Consider the following 17,347-nt stretch of genomic DNA (forward strand, 5'->3'; position numbering starts at 1 on the left):
TTGAAAATTTTATGTCAATTTTTTCGGCTTACGGCTTAAAACAAAAATGAAAACACAGGTGCATCAAACTAAAAACAATACTGTTATTGCCAATATATTTGCAAAATTACGATTTTCTTCATCCACAAAAAGTTCAACAATCTTTCGACCTGGAATAAATTTAAAACTAATTGATTGAAAGCTTATTTGAATAAAACTTTTTAGTGTGTCTTTAAGATTTCGCATTTTTTTCGATTTTGTTTATATGTTTGTGAGGTATAAAAATACAGTATGTAAAAAAAGTATTTACACCCCTTGGGCACTATGTGGGTAATTCTCTACCAACTCACACGAAATCGGGAAAAGTTGCCCCGACCCCTCTTCGATTTGCGTGAAACTTTGTCCTAAGGGGTAACTTTTGTCCCTGATCACGAATCCGAGGTCCGTTTTTTGATATCTCGTGACGGAGGGGCGGTACGACCCCTTCCATTTTTGAACATGCGAAAAAAGAGGTGTTTTTCAATAATTTGCAGCCTGAAACGGTGATGAGATAGAAATTTGGTGTCAAAGGGACTTTTATTTAAAATTAGACGCCCGATTTGATGGCGTACTCAGAATTCCGAAAAAACGTATTTTTCATCGAAAAACACACTAAAAAAGTTTTAAAAATTCTCCCATTTTCCGTTACTCGACGGTAAAAATTTTTGGAACATGTCATTTTATGGGAAATTTAATGTACTTTTCGAATCTACATTGTCCCAGAAGGGTCATTTTTTCATTTAGAACAAAATTTTTCATTTTAAAATTTCGTGTTTTTTCTAACTTTGCAGGGTTATTTTTTAGAGTGTAACAATGTTCTACAAAGTTGTAGAACAGACAATTACAAAAATTTTGATATATAGACATAAGGGGTTTGCTCATAAACATCACAAGTTATCGCGATTTTACGAAAAAAAGTTTTGAAAAAGTTACTTTTTGCGTTTCTCTTTGTTTCGTCGTCCGTGTCTGTCGCGGGTGACCAAGAACGGCCATGATCGATGACGACCAACTTTTTCAAAACTTTTTTTCGTAAAATCGTGATAACTTGTGATGTTTATAAGCAAACCCCTTATGTATATATATCAAAATTTTTGTAATTGTCTGCTCTACAACTTTGTAGAACATTGTTACACTCTAAAAAATAACCCTGCAAAGTTAGAAAAAACACGAAATTTTAAAATGAAAAATTTTGTTCTAAATGAAAAAATGACCCTTCTGGGACAATGTAGATTCGAAAAGTACATTAAATTTCCCATAAAATGACATGTTCCAAAATTTTTTACAGTCGAGTAACGGAAAATGGGAGAATTTTTAAAACTTTTTTAGTGTTTTTTTCGATGAAAAATACGTTTTTTCGGAATTCTGAGTACGCCATCAAATCAGGCGTCTAATTTTACATAAAAGTCCCTTTGACACCAAATTTCTATCTCATCACCGTTTCAGGCTGCAAATTATTGAAAAACACCTCTTTATTCGCATGTGCAAAAATGGAAGGGGTCGTACCGCCCCTCCGTCACGAGATATCAAAAAACGGACCTCGGATTCGTGATCAGGGACAAAAGTTACCCCTTAGGACAAAGTTTCACGCAAATCGAAGAGGGGTCGGGGCAACTGCTGTGTGAGTTGGCGGAGAATTACCCATGTACATATTGTGATGAAACATCTAAACAATTTAATGTTGACAGAAACCTAGTACTACGTTTTGTTCAGAAACTCATGCCAGACATTTTGCTACAAAAAGCTCATGAAGAGATGATTTCTATAAAAAGTTATATAACAAATACTATTACGAAAATAAAAAAGGTGCAAAAAAAGTTTGTACACCTTTCGAAAAATTTACATAAATAATGTTATTTGTTGACAAATCACCATAAATCCAGTCTCCCAACTCCAAATAGGCATCTTTGACTGATTAAAAAAATAATTTGGATTGAATATAAAGTTTACTAACTACTTAGTATAAAAGTTTATATAACTCTGGAAATTCTATATAAAACTTATCTTAACTTAATTTTGAAATCTTCTAATTCAACTAAATGTCAATATATTACCATAGAATTGCTAAATAAACATTTTGGAGTAAGTATAACACCGTTTTGGGGGTATTTGTATCGATAGAATAGATTTTTCGTTGGAATTTCGTACCAACCCGGAATTACGTCGTCGGAAAATCCGCCGGCATCTGAACCGGTCCACAATTCACAAGTCAACCTATGTGGCATCAGAAAGGGCATAAAATTTCCGATCTTTTGATACCCATACATCCAGGTTTTCTATAAAACCCACGTTTTTAAATACCTAAGCAAAAACGTTGTTATGGTTTCGTTTGAGCAACCTGTCAAAAATGTATGGAATTTCGTAATTTTTGTTCTCGTGGATCAAACTTACTTTTTGCCCAGGTATTTAAAAACGTAGGTTTTAAAGAAAACCTAGATGTTTGGGTATCAAAAGATCGGAAATTTTATGCCCTTTCCGATTCCACATAGGTTGACTTGTGAATTGTGGACCGGTTCGGATGCCGGCGGATTTTCCGACGACGTAATTCCGGGTTGTTACGAAATTCCAACGAAAAATCTATTCTAGCGATACAAAGACCCCCAAAACGGTGTTATACCCACTCCCAAATGTTTATTTTGCAATTCTATGGTAATATATTGACATTTAGTTGAATTAGAAGATTTCAAAATTAAGTTAAGATAAGTTTTCTATAGAATTTCCAGAGTTATATAAACTTTTATACTAAGTAGTTAGTAAACTTTATATTCAATCCAAATTATTTTTTTAATCAGTCAAGGATGCCTATTTGGAGTTGGGAGACTGGATTTATGGTGATTTGTCAACAAATAACATTATTTATGTAAATTTTTCGAAAGGTGTACAAACTTTTTTTGCACCTTTTTTATTTTCGTAATAGTATTTGTTATATAACTTTTTATAGAAATCATCTTTTCATGAGCTTTTTGAAGCAAAATGTTTGGCACGAGTTTCTGAACAAAACGTAGTACTAGGTTCCTGTCAAACTTTAAATTTTTTACATGTTTCATCACAAAATGTGCATAGTGCCCAAGGGGTGTAAATACTTTTTTTACATACTGTACATGGTAAATTATGTGATGAATCAAAACCTGGCTAAGGAGATATGATTTTTTTAAATCTTTGTTTTCAGGAAAAAAACTAAATCTTGGACAAAAAATAGTCAAAACATTCACAAAACTACGTTTTTTTTTAAACTCAAAATTTAAGTTTTATGCATTATTGATATCAAATGATTAGGAAATTTAGAATGTTATATCAACATTGTTTAAAAATTTTCAACATTTTCACAAAACTACGTATTTTCGAAAAAATACTCAAAATGTCAGTTTTTTTTCTACATGGGTATCAAATGATCAGATTTTTTTCAAACATTTCGAATATAAGAATTTTTAAAATTTTGAGTATTTTTTAGAAAATTCGTAGTTTTGTGAAAAATTTGAGAATTTAAAAAAAAAATAAGCTTTTGAAATTAAATAAAATGTTTCGATCATTTGATACTAATATTGTCAAAACTGAAATTTTTAGCGTTTTCAAAAATACGTAGTGTTGTGAAAAATTCGAGTATTTAAAAAAAATGTGGTACAGCTTCCGAAATGAATGAAAAAAATCCCGATTATTTGCTATCCATAGTATTTTCAAAAAATGATACAATATTGGAAATGTATGAAAAAATCCCAATTATTTGATGCTCATATCGAAAAAAACTCAAACTTTGAGTATATTTTCGAAAATACGAAGTTTTGTGATTTTTTTAAAAGTATTTTCAAATAATGTTGTTATTAAATTCGAAATTTATAAAAAAAACTCCAATCATTCAATACCCATATAGTGAAAAAAAGTAGTTTTGTGAAAAATTCGAGTATTTTCTTAAATTTATGTTGTAACATTCGAAATGTATGAAATAATCCCGATCATTTGATTCCAATATTGTAAAAACCAAAATTTTGAGCACATTTTTTTCTAAAACACGTAGTTTTGTGAATTTCTTCAGTATTTTCAAAAAAATATATCATTGGAAATGTATAAAAATTACCGATTATTTGATACCCATTTAGCAATAACAATAATTTTGAGTATTTCTTAGAGAAACATTGCATTTTCAAAATGCAGGAAAAATGTGTATTTTGTGAAAATTTCCATGTAATTGTATGTGCTTTTTTGTGTTCAAGACTGTCCGATTTTTAATGTGCCAGAGACAAAATAGTAGCAAATTTTCTCAGCTTTTCATAAATATGGGGGTGCTTTTCTTTATATATTACCATGAACTTTTCGATTGCAAATACGATTAATCTGATTTTGAATATGTCCAAGGTTTTGATTTGTTACAAAAACATTTTTTTCAAAATATCATATCTACTAAACCAAATTTTTCACCATTATGCACTTTGGCTCAGAAAACCATGATCATGATTATTTTTGGCTACTGAATGTAAGGGTGACTATGGGTCAAAAAACGATACACCTCTCGTAATTTTAAACACTGAAAATAATTTAAATATTTTTTTAGAACTGTGTACATTAAATAGTTTTGAAATAATTTGGTGAAGTTTGTTAAAGCTGTGTTAAATGTCGATGCCCCTTAGTGGGTACAAATATACAAAAATTTTGCCCATATATACAAATAATGGGTTAAAACAAGTTGTCCACCAGTGTGACTTGTTTAAGGAAATCGTATAGACATCTACAATGTAGGACAATGTAGGGTTTTAAGTACTTCTAGAGCAGTTACATAACAATATTTTAAAATGTTGTTTTTTGCCAGAAATGAACCTCAAATAAAAAAACCTATCAAACCAATAGAATTTGTACCGGGAATGTGATTATTTCAGCAAAGTTTCTTTAAGATGTTCCCAGCACAACCCTTAGTACAGAATAAAGTTTCGTTTATAATAATATGAAAAATTTCTAAGACTGTGCATAATCAATTTAAGCCAATCTCACCCCCGCTAACGGCAATTGAATAAAATAAAAAAATATCACAAGCAACACACAACTTTGATCCTTTTTTTCATTTGTGTTTTAAAACCAAACTTGTAGTTATTATATTTTTTTTGTTTTTGAAACTTTGAATCAACTTTAATTTATAAGGCAAAAGACTTCTCGAAAATAAACACTGTTTCATCCATGACTCGCAACCGATACTTCATTAGTGAAACCCCTCCTGATTTTTCCACGGTAAAGTTTGCCATTTTCCTTAACATTCTCATACCTCATACAAGCACACACACCTCACATTGCCGTTTCCCACTATATACTTCTATTCTTCCCCAGGTGCAAACTTTCACCCCTTACCTTCTCTTTTCAGGAAAAATGTTCTCCATCCTCCATCGAAGACGCATCCACCGTTCCGGAACGCCGTTTCTGCGGTGAAATGGAAAACCAAAGGCTGCTAAACTTTGCATCCCAGCCCTTATCGTCGAAAGAAAAGTAACGTAAGCTTTCCTGGAGGTTAAGGATTCGGTTGGGCTGAGCGCGCGAATCTGCGGAGCCTTTTCCGTTTGCCCCTCCACTGACACTTTTGTGAACATTTTGTGGTGTTTTAAAACGAGAGAGAAAAAAAGCGTGGAGCGGGAAAAACTCTAAACTTCCTAATCGTGAGTAATTTAATTATTGCGTTCCCTAGCGAAATTATTTACTGAGCTGTTTTGCGGGTAATTTGAAAAGTTTTTTTCGAACCGCCTCGCAGATCCAAGCTGGCGGACGTAAAATGTGGGAATCATTATTCACGGTACTTCTTTTATTTCTGTGTGGGGAGGGGCCACCACACGGAATATTTGGGGAGTTGCTGGGGTAGGGTGGAGCACGCTTGGTGTCATTTTATGGAGCTTCCGTAAACATGGTGACAATGGGTGAAATTGGTGGAGGCGGGGTTCTCGGTTTAAGGAAAGATTTACTGGATTACACAATGTGCTGGAAAATTGTGGATAAGTTGCGAGTTATTTTTTTGCGGGAGCTTTAGGTCTGGATGCTGGCATATTTATAGGTCTAGTGTGTGGTGAAATATCATTAGCATTTTCGCATAAAAAATTGCACATTATGGTTATGTCTGCTGAAAGTTTCGATTTCGAGTTTATGACAATTTTTCACTAAAAACCAACCATTTTCTTATGACAATTCTCTGGAACTGATGTATTGTATCATTTTTTTCAGTGTAGCTCCTATCCATATCTAAAACTTTGTTGGAGACACCAAATCGATCAAAAACAATCTTCAAAAGTCACAGATTTTTTAATGGACAGTTGCCAAATTTCTATGGAAAATTATTTGGACAAACTAATGATGCAAAGTGCTTTTTTTTGGACATTCCGAAAAAATATGAATTTGTTTCATTCAATGTAATTTTACTTTTGATGAATATGGCGTTATGGATGAGCTTCGAATTTAAAATATAATAATGAATTTAATTTTCAAAATTTCAGTAAATTTAAAAAAAAAACATTTAATTCATAAATCCTTCTATCGAAAATTTAAAGAAAAAATTATTTTTTTTTATTCAAACTTTTTATCAAATAAATAATTTGTGCAGAGTGGTTCAATTTCGTATCATGAACTACTATTAAAATGATCACTATTCTGTTCATAGCTAAACAAAAGAACACATTTTTACGTTTATTTTGAGCAGTTTTTAAGAGCACCATGAAATTGCCTTGAAATTCAATTGTTTTGTAATTGGTTTGCCACGAAATTTCATTTTTTTTGCCGTTAAAAACACTAGCCCTGACGTTCAGAATAAGTTTGGGAAAAATTACAACAATCGCAAAAATTTTAAACAATTATAATTTTTGTGATATACTCTGCCATTTATCGAAAATCCATTGAAATTTTTTTTGGAACATTTAATTTTAAGGGAAATTTAATGTACTTTTCGAAGCTTTATAAACTCAGAAGGGTAATTTTTAATTTAAAACAAAATATTTAATTTAAAAATTTCATGTTTTTTCTAACTTTGCAGGGTTACAGGGTCACCTTTTCGTCTGCTCTACAACTTTGTACAACATTGTTACACTCTAAAAAATAATCTCGAATTGTTAGAAAAAACACAGGATTTTAAAATGTGTGTTTTTTTTTTGTTCTAAATGAAAAAAACCCCTTCTGGGTTAATGTAGATTCGAAAAGTTCATTGAATTTCATGACAAATTCCGAAATTTATCACAGTTAAGGAACGGAAAATGGCAGAGTTTTTAAAACTTTTTTAATACGTTTTTTCGGAATAATGAGTACACCATCAAATCGGGCGTCCAAATTAACATAAAAGTCTCTATGACACCAAATTTCTATCTCATCACTAGGCTAGTTAATTTTCACGCTTGAAAATTGTAACTTTAACGGGGACCTCAGTTTCAAAACAACAAATTCCACGCAAATTTCGCGGAACGTGAAAAATGTTAAAATAATTCTGAAAATCTTATGTTTGAATCACAGAAACTACTTTTCATTCTTCATTATATATTATTCTTCAATAAACAAAATAATCTTTAATAAATTTGAACGTGAAAATTTTCCTAATTTTCAAAATAGATTCCACCTAGTTGATGGATGGACTCTAAATATATTTTGAAATAAAATGTAGGCTGCAGGGTGACCACTCAAATTCCATTTTCAAATTCCCGACTTTTTCCCGACTTTTTTTCCAGACTTTTCCAGAATGCTTAAATAATAGGCATTTCTTATCTAAAGAAAGATTTCAAACAAAAAACTTTCTTTAAGAAAAGTCAATATTAACCACCGAAAAAAAATCTCAATGAATTAAAAAAATTTAAATATAGGCATTTTTTGAAAATACAGAAACTAAACAACAAATAAAGAAAACTTCAAAAATGTAATTTCATTATTATGATTCAGAGTAGAAACACAAACAATTAGTCTTTGAAAAAATAATCGAAAGTTCAACAATACTTATAACTTCCATGGTATTTTTTAAATTGGCAAACGTATAGTTTTTGATATTTTTTTAACTTCATCATCATTTTAAATCAAAGAATGATTAAAACGTAATTGCTGTTATTATTCATTCAAAGGATTTAGAAAAATGTCAAGGAATTCATAAAAGAAAATGTTTTTGCCAAGTTCCCTTTTTAATTATGTAATTTTTGATATTGAATTTTTTAATCAATGTTAATTTTTCTAGTGGTCAGTATTTAACTGTTTTTTTTTTTTTTTTTTTTCAATGAAAATTCAGTTTGATATGATTTTATGTTTTCCCACTTATTTTAAGCGACTGTTTGAAGAGACATTTTTTTAAATAATTATGCAAGAACTCAAAATTTCTTGGATTATTTTTTTTTGCAATTTCAATATTTTCTTTATGTTTTCAAAACGTAAAAATCTTTTTCAATTTTGGATTTTATTCGATATTTAAGTTTTCCGCAAACTGAAAATCAAGCTTTATCTATGGTAGGTAATTTACCCATACTCACAAAAAAAGTTCAAGGGCAACATTTGGAAAAAAAAACACATTTTAAATTACTTAATGAATTTAGTTAAACAATTACAAATATTTACCCAAAAAAACTATTGCCATACTCAAGGTCGAATCCTGTTTCAAATATTCAATAATGTAACAAACTGGAATAGAATCATAATTCTAAGCTGGCCATTACGCTCTATTTTTATATTAGTTTTTCATCAACTTAACCTCTTGTTTTGTGAACAAAAATTAAAAGCGATCATTTGATTCATAAAAAAATATTATGAAAATCTGTGTCAAAGACTCCAATGTTCATAAAGATTTTAAAAGTCTTAATCAGCTTTTCCATTAATATATTGAAATAGTGAAAATAACCTTTAATTTAAAGTTAGTTACAAAACAGTAATGAGTTAAAAAACAGTACAAAATATTGCAAAATTTATTCAATAGTTAGAAAAGCTCAGAATTCCCGACTTTTCCAGACTTTTTGACATAAAATCATAAATTCCCGACTTTTCCCGATTTTTGGCGGATTTTGACGAATTCCCGACTTTTTCCCGACTTTCCCGATTTCCCGACTTGAGTGGCCACCCTGTAATGTAGGGAATGCGTATTCTCATCAATTGAACTGTTTTTTTAATATTCGACTTATAAAGCTAAAAGTTTTCGCTGATTTGCTTCATTTCATTGAATTTCAAATCAAAGCAAGATTTAACAATCTTGTGCAGCAAGTGCGTGGCCGAATGGTTACGCTGTCCGCTTAGTAAGCGGATGATTCTGGGATCGATTCCCATCTGCTGCAACCTTCCATCGGATGAGGAAGTAAAATGTCGGTCCCGGCCTTGGTTGTTAGGCCGTTAAGTCATTCCAGGTGCAGGAGTCGTTTCCATGCCATAAGTACAAACAACACACCAAACCAAGCCTACTCCGGTGGAATCGCTGGCGGCGGTTGGACTCGCAATCCAAAGGTCGTCAGTTCAAACACTGGGGTGGAAGGTTCCTTGGAGTAGAAAGAGGTTTTTGTGCTCTCCCCATTCAAGCCTTCGGACTCCTAGGTTCGAGCAGAAACTTGCAATAGAGACCACAAAAGACCCGGGGGTCGTTAATGTGGATGGTTTTTTTTTTTTGTGCAGCAAAAATGAGTGGAATAATAAGTTTTTTTAGCGACATTTAGCAAATTAACTTTTTTCAATTTTTTTATCTCCCTTTTCAAAATTCAAATTTGAAATCAAAAGTAAAAAATAGTATAATTTGTAACGAAATCAAAATTTTTATGCAAAATGAAAACAAAAAAACAAGAAATGTAGTATTTTTGTTGGACTTTCACGGGAATTATCCACCCAAATAATCAAATATCGTTAAAATTAAACAGGGCTCAGAAAAAATCTGTAAAGTTTATAAAAGTTGATTTCAAAGCTTTCATCTTATTTTTAATAAAACAAATCATGATTCTCTTAATTTCTTTTGAAACATTACCTTTCAAATAAAATAGATGTAAAATTGTTATTACAGCGAATGCAAATATTACTATACTAAGTAAGTTTCTAAATACATCGAAAAATCTGAACAATTTGTCAAATGTTTCATCTCAAGCTTTTCAATTGAAAACTAATAGATAGTCTGTATGGATGAAATATTTATCATGATAACAAACATGATTTGAGAAAATTGATAAATTTCAGAAATTTCACGCCGTCCTCGAAATCGTCATAAATCACTAACCCTATGTTAATAATTGAACAAGGGTATTCACTCACTAAACTCTACAGTAGTTCATAAGATTATGTTTATTCCTATTTGAGTAAAATAAATCATTTTGGAAAAAAAAATTTGCATTTTCAGACTAACATAAAATTTCACTGGATTTTGCTGAAAGAGCCAAATTTTACGGATTTCACGTGAGATTTCACTAACCCTGCTCATCACCGTTTCCGGCTGCAAATTATTGAAAAACACCTCTTTTTCGCATGTTCAAAAATGGAAGGGGTTGTACCGCCCCTCCGTCACGAGATATCAAAAAACGGATTCGTGATCAGGGACAAAAGTTACCCCTTAGGATAAAGTTTCACGCAAATCGTGTGAGTTGGTAGAGAATAACCCCAATGCATTTCAGTTTTATTCAGAAACTGCTATAATCATAAAAAAACATTTACTAAATGACGAAACACCCTATTTTTCAGACGAAAAAAAAGTCAGATTGCTGATTACTGAGATGCTGCCTCTTAATGTTTTATGTTTGTAAAAAGTGAGTTTTTCTCAGTGTAACAGTGTGCAGGTTTCATCTAAAATAAAAACAAACCAAGTTATCGGAACGAATTGTTTAGATATTTCGCGGCCAATTAAGTTCTCCAAATTTCCCCGCATGGTTTCTCCCAATTGGACCTTATCTTGTGCCTGGAAGCCACAACCGCTGCGGTTTTGTTTGTGAACTCTGCAAAAAAAATCCTGCAACACTCCCGAGTTGTGGCCAAAGATATTAGCTGTGGGTTGTGGTTTGACTGTGTGCACCCATAAACAAGGATGCGTAAATTAAGTTGATCACCCCCTTCTTTTGGGTGGGTTGAGGTCAAGGATTCCTGCCACCCCCAACTCAAGAAAAGGGAGCCAAAAATTAGATCATTATCTTGTTCGTTTGGGAGGACGCCATTTCATGGTTGGGGTTTTTTTCTTCTTCTTATTCTTTTTTGCGAGCATGATTTATGTGACCCCGGAAAAGGCAAACAAAGTGTGGGTGGTGGCCACCGTCTTTGACAAGGGGTCACCCCAGAGTGATAGTGAAAGTGGTCAGAGCGGATGACACTCCCGGAATGCGGCAGGAGTGGGAGGGCAATGACAAATGAGTCTGTTTTGAAAAGTCAATTTTCGGTTCATCAGCGAGTGGTTGTGGGATGCTGGTCGAGCAGGGCTGATACAACCAGTGAACACTTTAGGTCAACATAATATTGTATTTTCAACATTTTTTTATCTAAAAGTTAAATTGGTTTTTGAAATCCTGAAAATTTTCTACTATCAAATTTCTTCTTCGGTCTCCAATATCAAGTTGGACCAAATAGTAACAACATCATCCCACTGTTCCCACTTTCAAAACCATTGTCCTAGCTTCGGGTTCATGGTTCATGGAGGAGCGTGGCCAGCTTCACCACTAATGAGCGGAAAATCTGTAATTGGACCTCGGTCGTTGGTCGTTCGGTTGGTCCGCTTGGTCGGTGTTTGTCGTCCAATTTCAAGGTTAGCCACACAGCCCGCGCCGAAATTCTAGCCGGACACTTTTCGATGGTTTGGCTTGGCCTCCTCTTGATTAGCCACCAACGAAACCAATCGAATATTTATTGGACTGTTGATTTATTGCTTGCCCAAGCCGGGGATTTGCGGTAATTTATTGGCTTTATCGGTTATACACCACCCAGGCCCCTCCCCTCCCGTAGAAATTTTCAGTGGCTTCCCGCAATATCTTTTCGAATCTTTGTCGACTTTTGAGGTGTGGGAAATTGAGAGATGAAGAAGGGGGTGTGGAATTGAATCCCACCAAATGGGCCTAATTTAATTATACCTCGCGAAGGCTTCCCACTAATGACTGAAATGATAAATCTAGTCGAATTATCATAATGCCGATGCGATGCAAGAATTGGGACCGGCTTTGGTTAGCTGTGAAGGGACAAATAAGTGCTCAGCTGAAGAAGAGTTGAGTTCAGCGAATAGAACGTGAGTAAGGTTATATATTTAGCTTCCATTTGTGTTATTAAAATGATTATATTCAGGTGAACATTATAACTAAAAAATAAAACTAAATAAATTATTCGTTCTACAGCATTGCCGTTCTCGATTCCGAGGTATTTGAAGGCTTGATTATTGAAGCAATTGCACACCTCTTTTTACACCTAAGCTTCCATCCATCCCGGGACTCGAACTTACGACCTTTGAGTTGTGACGACCGGAAGAGTTGTTGCAAATGAAAAAGGGCAACTTTTGATTTGGTTGAAAATTAGGGTGGTTCACGATTAGGGTGATTTTAAAAATATAGGGTAATCTCCACCAACTCACACAGCAGTTGCCCCGACCCCTATTTGATTTGCGTGAAACTTTGCCCTAAGGGGTAACTTTTGTCCCTGATCACAAATCCGAGGTCCGAATTTTGATATTTCGTGACGGAGGCGCGGTACGACCCCTTTCATTTTTGAGAATGCGAAAAAAGAGATGTTTTTCAATAATTTGCAGCTTAAAACGGTGATGAGATAAAAATTTGGTGTCAGAGGAACTTTTATGATACACCAAAAAAGTTTTAAAAATTCTGCCATTTTCCGTTTCTCGACTATAATATTTTTTGGAACATGTCATTTTATGGGAAATTAAATATTCTTTTCAAATCAACATTGACCCAGAAGGGTAATTTTTTCATTCAGAACAAAATGTTTCATTTTAAAATTTCGTGTTTTTTTTCTAATTTTGCAGGGTTATGTTTTAGAGTGTAATAGTGTTCTACAAAGTTGTAGAGCAGACAATTACAATTTTTTTTAAATATTATCATAAGGGGTTTGCTTAAAAACATCACGAGTTATCGCGATTTTACGAAAACAAGTTTTGAAAAAGTTGGTCGTCGTTGATCATGGCTAGGCTTAGTGATTTTTCACGCTCGAAAATTGCAAATTTCACGGGGACCTCCATTTCAAAACACCAAATTTCACGCAAATTTCGCGGAACTTGAAAAATGTTAAAATAACTCTGAAAATCCTATGTTTAAATCACAGAAACTACTTCATTATGTATTATTATGTAAAAAAAAATACTAAATTTGAATGCGACAAAAAAATTCTTCCAATTAAAAAAAAAACCTCCTGGTTATTGGATGGGCTCTATATATTTTTTGAAACAAAATGAGTAGGGCACGCGTATTCTCATTTACTGAACTGCTCTTTTAATATTCGACTAACAAAGCTCAAATGTTTTCGCTAATTTGCTTCTGTTATATCATTTTACATTTTATTGAATTTCATATCAAAGCTAGATTTGTTCAGTCAAAATGAGTAAAATAAATAGAATTTTCTGCGTCATTTAGCCCATTAAACATATTTTTTAAGGGTTTTAGCTCATTTTTCAAAAACTAAATTTATAAACATTTTGAAAAAATAATATAATTTTTAACAAAATCTTAATTTTTATTCTAAATGAGAAGAGAAAACAAAAAAGGAGTATTTTTTAACTTTTAAGGGAATCATCTACCCAAATAAACAAATATCGTTAAAATTTAACAGGCCCAAAAAAATTGTTATGTTTTTAAAATATGATTCCAAAAATAAAAAAATACTCTTAATTTTATTTTGAATAAAACAAACCTTGATTTTTTTAATTTCTTTCAAAACTATACCTTTCAAATAAAATAGCACTAAAATTTTTAGTACAGCGAATGAAAATATTACTAAATTTTGCTAGTTACTAAAAAACTAAAAAATCTCAACATTTCTTCAAATGGTTCATATCAATTTGACACACATATATAATCAAGCTTTTTAATTGAAAACTAATAAAATTTCTTTTCTTTTTGGGTGAAATATTTATTAAGATGTTAGGCTAGTACAAATTTTATTAAAAGTTTTTGTCTCCCCCCCCCCCTCCCCATCCCTTCTAAGTTGGCCCGAAAAATCAGGGGACAAAAAAATATTTTTTTCGAAAAACTTAAACATTTCAATGGATCAGCTAAAATAAATTTTTAATTCATTCCCCTGCGTTTTTCATTCCATTTTTAGAATGTTTGGGATCATTTTGAAAATGTTTGGGTTGATTTAAAAATCTTTCGAATTTTTGAAAATTTTCGATGTTTGTTATCGCAAAATGTTTTTTTTGCTAAAATTTTTGTTTTCGTCAGATCTTACATTTTTTGAAAACTAATGATTGCAAAAGTACTGAACAAGTGTAAAATGCATTTTGAAACCCTTTTTCCATGCAAATGTTGAAACTATGGCTTGTTATTTCAACATTTTTATTTTTTATTTTTTTTTTTGCCCATATTTGCATTCAGGCTTCACTGAACACCACGATCTGGTGCGCCGCGGTGCGGTTTTCGTGTCAATCAAGAAACCAAACCGAGCTGTTTATTGTCACACCATAGCAACTGTACCGAAAGCACCTTGGTACTCCACCGGTGCACCCAAACTGTATACGAAAGATGCAACTCAACATATGGTTGATCCAAGTAAACCGGAGGCGACATTGTTTTGATTGAGGTTTGTCAGCTATTATTCACAGCTTCGGGATGGCCTGGCGGTTGTTATCTCCGTCTTTTATCCACGAGGTTCATGGTTCAAGCCTGAATACAAATATTTTTGAGGTTTTTTTTTCAATATTTGCTGTCAACATTACTGATTATATACATTTTTTAAGTAACTTCTTCGAACCTGCGACGCTTTAGTCAAAGAGTTAGAAAATTGAATGGATTTTTGTAGTGGAATAGAGAAAACGTTCCATATTATGCAGGCAGGTTTAAGTGAACATGCCTATTTCAGGATTATATGCACGAGAAGTTATAGTTTATATTTCATGACACTACAAAATTCTATTCCTAAAGAATTATTCTAAACAAATAAAAATCATTTTAAAAATAAAATAATAAATGTCGAGATTCGAACCATGAACCTTTAACTTAATATTGCACTGCCTTTGACAACCAAACCATTAAGAACTGTTGAGTTCGCTTGGCTTGCTAGGCATCAAGAGTTCAAAACTTCTCCCGTGTGGTAGGCGCAGAAACCATGTCAGTTTAGTGTACCCAATCCACACCACCGTCACACCAAACTTCGGTTTCGGTGCACCGATCAAGCTACCGAGCTGTGTCGGGTTTGAGTTGTGACGAGAAATGGTGCGGATAGAAAAACCGGTATCATAGCAAACCGTTGTCGCACCCGTCAAAAGGAAAGTCTGTTTGCATTCAATGATTCGAGAAAATTGATAAATTTAACGAATTTCACGCCGTCTACGAAACCGTCAAAAATCATTAACCTTATATTTGTAATAAAACCAGGGTATTCACTCGCTTAATTCTACAGTAGTTCATGACATTATTTTTATTCCTCTTTGAGTTTGATAAGTTATTTTATGAAAAATCGTTACATTTTCATACAAACATAAAATTTCACGGGATTTCGCGGAAAAAGCCAAATTTTGCGGATTTCACGCTGTCCGCGAAATCGTGAAATTTCACTAACCCTAATCATGGCCGTTCATGGTCACCCGCGACAGACACGGACGACAAAACAAAGAGAAACGCAAAAAATAACTTTTTCGAAACTTTTTTTCGTAATATCATGATAACTCGTGATGTTTATAAGCAAACCCCTTATGATTATATATCAAAAAAATTGTAATTGTTTGCTCTACAACTTTGTAGAACATTATTACACTCTAGAAAATAACCCTGCAAAGTTAGAAAAAGGCACGAAATTTTAAAATGAAAAAAATTGTTCTAAATGAAAAAATGACCCTTCTGTAGATGCGAAAAGTACATTAAATTTCCCTTAAAATGACATGTTCTAAAGATTTTACAGTCGAGTAATGGAAAATGGGAGATATTTTAAAACATTTTTAGTGTTTTTTTCCGACAAAAAAATAAGTTTTTTTTTTGAATTTTGAGTACGCCATCAAATTGGGCGTCTTATTTTACATAAAAGTCTTTTTGTCACCAAATTTCTATCTCATCACCGTTTCAGGCTGCAACTTATTGAAAAGCACCTCTTTTTTCGCATGTTCAAAAATGGAAGGGGTCGTACCGCCCCTCCTTCACGAGATATCAAAAAACTATCCTCGGATTCGTGATCAGAGACAAAAGTTACCCCTTAGGACAAAGTTTCACGCAAATCGAAGAGGAGTCTTTTCCCGATTTCGTGTGAGTTGGTAGAGAATTACCCATAGATAAGAAACGTTTTTTTTTCATGGATCGATTTTTCAAAGTTTGTTTAAAGATTTTCGGCTATTCGCTACTTCGGATACTTATTTTTTAAAACCACGTGGTCACTAAATTTGTTGTCATTTTCATAAAATAAGCCGGTTAACAACAGCAGCCATGATCAGCTTAAAAACATGCACAAAATCCCCTTCAAAACCGCCTGAACTTGAGCTCATCCCTCAGAGTAGTCTTTTCCAGTGCATCACCCGTTGGAGATGATGACACATTAAGTGCATTAGTGTGACACCCGAGCCAAGAACATAACAACAACAACAACAACAACGACGCAAAGCGTCCCTTCAAGGCCTGATCTGGAGCCGGTCCATGGGTCGAGGTCGGGAGGTCCCTCTCATTTTCCAGCGCGTGGTTTACGTCTATGAGGACTTCACGGTGGGGTCGAATATTTGATTTTGAAAATATATATTTTAATTCACTAGCAATTGAAGGGAGAGAAATGAACCAAATTGATCAAAAGGTTTAGCGAAGTTCAGCCCACCGTGGCCACCACCGGCTTAGCCTGGTGTTGATGACGGTCTGGTAACTCAAAGTGATGAGTGCGGGCCGTGTGTGTTCCATGACCGTCAACGAGGACGAGATTTTATCCTTCCCACTACACAAGGATTACCACAGCAGCAGCCTTTAGTCCTTTAGTAGTTGCATGCAACTCCCAGCTCGGCAGCGGCGGTGGCTTCTGCGGTTGATGGGTTGACGTGAAGAGGCCAACCTCACGATGATGAGACGAGAGGCAGGGCATTCTCTGCCCTGGAACGGATCCTCGACGATGTTAAGCTCTGCATAAACGGCTACGTGGAAGCTGCTGTTGATGATGGTTCAAAACATGTCGGATATTGATGAATTTGGATAATTACTACATGGTTTAGTTTTACATTGTATTTTGAGGTATTCTTGAAATGGAGGGCAGCGTGTGCAACATCTTCATGATCGATTTTAAT

Source organism: Culex pipiens, chromosome 2, assembly GCF_016801865.2.
Source record: "Culex pipiens pallens isolate TS chromosome 2, TS_CPP_V2, whole genome shotgun sequence".
Lineage (NCBI taxonomy): Eukaryota > Metazoa > Arthropoda > Insecta > Diptera > Culicidae > Culex > Culex pipiens.